The 3,612-nt window shown below is 30.8% G+C and overlaps 2 non-coding genes across 2 annotated transcripts; both read right to left on the minus strand.

Annotated features, from left to right (window-relative positions):
- Positions 1–348: 348 nt before the first annotated feature.
- TRNAV-CAC lies at positions 349–422 on the minus strand. Its single transcript has one exon. It is a non-coding gene; the product is annotated as a tRNA-Val (tRNA).
- Positions 423–2,791: 2,369 nt separating this feature from the next.
- On the minus strand, positions 2,792–2,865 carry TRNAV-CAC. The gene has a single exon. It is a non-coding gene; the product is annotated as a tRNA-Val (tRNA).
- Positions 2,866–3,612: the final 747 nt, after the last annotated feature.

Raw genomic sequence — 3,612 nt, forward strand, 5'->3', positions numbered from 1 at the left:
AATGTGTAAACTCATGTACGAAACATACACTAAAATCTATCAAAGTATAATTAAGAAAGGAAAATACTTACCAATATAATTTCAAAACATCTCCTGGTAAAAACACAGGTGGAAAGCAAAATAACATGCTTGAGCCCAGGTTTGCACTAGGGACCACTAATGTGTTAGATTTGCGTGATAACCAACTGCACCACCCAGACAACTACCTTTTTTTTTTTTTACTAACTAAATTAGAATGATACGATTTTTAATTCGAGAAGTAACTAAATCCAGAGGTGTGTTTTAAAAAGTTGTCAACCAATCACTAATTTCCTTGTAAAAAATGAAGAGCTTAAAAGTAAATAAACATGTCTAAGCCCGGGTTTGAACTGGGGACCTCTAGTGTGTGAGACAAGCATGATAACCAACTACACCACCCAGACAAGTTACACTTTCTACTTTCTTATTACAAATCTAATCGGAATGTTACCGTTTATAAATAGGAATGTGATTTTAATAATAGGGTAATCAAATCCATACTTTTGTTTTATAAAGTTGTCAACCCAACACTAACTATGATTTTTATTCTCATTTCTAATGTGTAAACTGATGTACGAAACATACACAAAAATCTATCAAAGTATAATTAAGAAAGGAAAATACTTACCAATATAATTCAAAACACCTCCTGGTAAAAACACAGGTGGAAAGCAAAATAACATGTTTGATCCCAGGTTTGCACTAGGGACCACTAATGTGTTAGATTTGCGTGATAACCAACAACACCACCCAGACAACTACATTTTTTATTTTCTTTTTACTAACTAAATTAGAATGATACGATTTTTAATGATGGAATGAGATATTTAATTCGAGAAGTAATTAAATCCATAGTTATGTTTTAATAAGTTGTCAACCAAACACTAATTTCCTAGTAAAAAAAAAAAAAAAAAAAAGCTTAGAAGCAAATTTAGATGTCTAAGCCCGAGTTTGAATTGGGACCTCCAGTCTATGAGACTAGTGTGATAACCACCTACACCACACAGACAAGCAACATTTTTACTCTCTTATTAGAAATCTAATCGAAATGTTACCGTTATAATTAGGGAATATGATTTTTAATTGTAGGGGTAATCAAATCCATACTTGTGTTTTATAAAGTTGTCAACCAAACACTAACTTATGATTTTATTCTCATTTCTAATGTGTAAACTGATGTACGAAACATACACTAAAATCTATCAAAGTATAATTAAGAAAGGAAAATACTTACCAATATAATTTCAAAACATCTCCTGGTAAAAACATGGGTGGAAAGCAAAATAACATGTTTGAGCCCCAGGTTTGCACTAGGGACCACTAATGTGTCAGATTTGCGTGATAACCAACAACACCACCCATAAAACTACATTTTTATTTTCTTTTTACTTACTAAATTATAATTATACCGATTTTAATGATGGAAATAAATTTTTAATTCGAGAAGTAATTAAATCCATAGTTATGTTTTAATAAGTCGTCAACCAAACACTAATTTCCAAAAAAAAAAAAAAAAAAAGAAGAACTTATAAGAAAATTTACATGTCTAAGCCCAGGTTTGAATTGGGGACCTCCAATCTATGAGACTAGTGTGATAACCAACTACAACACCCAAACAAGCTACATTTTCTACTTTCTTATTAGAAATCTAATCGAAATGTTACCGTTTATAATTAGGGAATATGATTTTTAATTGTTGGGTTAATCAAATCCATACTTGTGTTTTATAAAGTTGTCAACCAAACACTAACTATGATTTTTATTCTCATTTCTAATGTGTAAACTCATGTACGAAACATACACTAAAATCTATCAAAGTATAATTAAGAAAGGAAAATACTTACCAATATAATTTCAAAACATCTCCTGGTAAAAACATAGGTGGAAAGCAAAATAACATGTTCGAGCCCAGGTTTGCACTAGGGACCACTACTGTGTTAGATTGCGTGATAACCAACAACACCACCCCAGACAACTACATTTTTTATTTTTTTTAATGATGGAATGAGATTTTTAATTCGAGAAGTAATTGAATCCAGAGGTGTGTTTTAAAAAGTTGTCAACTAAACACAAATTTCCTTGTAAAAAAACGAAGAGCTTAGAAGCAAATTTACAACAACATTTTTTTTATTAACTGTCAACTAAACACTAATTTCCTTGTAAAAAAACGAAGAGTTTAGAAACAAATTTACATGTCTGAGCCCAAGTTGGAATTGGGGACCTCCAATCTATGAGACTAGTGTGATAACCAACTACACCACACAGACAAGCTACATTTTCTACGTTCTTATTAGAAATCTAATCGAAATGTTACCGTTTATAATTAGAGAATATGATTTTTAATTGTAGGGGTAATCAAATCCATACTTGTGTTTTATAAAGTTGTCAACCAAGCACTAACTATGATTTTTATTCTCATTTCTAATGTGTAAACTCATGTACGAAACATACACTAAAATCTATCAAAGTATAATTAAGAAAGGAAAATACTTACCAATATAATTTCAAACATCTCCTGGTAAAAACACAGGTGGAAAGCAAAATAACATGCTTGAGCCCAGGTTTGCACTAGGGACCACTAATGTGTTAGATTTGCGTGATAACCAACTGCACCACCCAGACAACTACATTTTTTTTTTCTTTTTACTAACTAAATTAGAATGATACGATTTTTAATTCGAGAAGTAACTAAATCCAGAGGTGTGTTTTAAAAAGTTGTCAACCAATCACTAATTTCCTTGTAAAAAATGAAGAGCTTAAAAGTAAATAAACATGTCTAAGCCCGGGTTTGAACTGGGGACCTCTAGTGTGTGAGACAAGCATGATAACCAACTACACCACCCAGACAAGTTACACTTTCTACTTTCTTATTACAAATCTAATCGGAATGTTACCGTTTATAAATAGGGAATGTGATTTTTAATAATAGGGGAAATCAAATCCATACTTTTGTTTTATAAAGTTGTCAACCAAACACTAACTATGATTTTTATTCTCATTTCTAATGTGTAAACTGATGTACGAAACATACACAAAAATCTATCAAAGTATAATTAAGAAAGGAAAATACTTACCAATATAATTTCAAAACACCTCCTGGTAAAAACACAGGTGGAAAGCAAAATAACATGTTTGATCCCAGGTTTGCACTAGGGACCACTAATGTGTTAGATTTGCGTGATAACCAACAACACCACCCCAGACAACTAACATTTTTTATTTTCTTTTTACTAACTAAATTAGAATGATACGATTTTTAATGATGGAATGAGATATTTAATTCGAGAAGTAATAAATCCATAGTTATGTTTTTAATAAGTTGTCAACCAAACACTAATTTCCTAGTAAAAAAAAAAAAAAAAAAAAAAAAAAAAAAAGCTTAGAAGCAAATTTAGATGTCTAAGCCCAAGTTTGAATTGGGGATCTCCAGTCTATGAGACTAGTGTGATAACCACCTACACCACACAGACAAGCAACATTTTTTACTTTCTTATTAGAAATCTAATCGAAATGTTACTGTTTATAATTAGGGAATATGATTTTTAATTGTAGGGTAATCAAATCCATACTTGTGTTTTATAAAGTTGTCAACCA

The sequence above is a fragment of the Ipomoea nil genome, unplaced genomic scaffold, assembly GCF_001879475.1.
Source record: "Ipomoea nil cultivar Tokyo-kokei standard unplaced genomic scaffold, Asagao_1.1 scaffold3376, whole genome shotgun sequence".
Lineage (NCBI taxonomy): Eukaryota > Viridiplantae > Streptophyta > Magnoliopsida > Solanales > Convolvulaceae > Ipomoea > Ipomoea nil.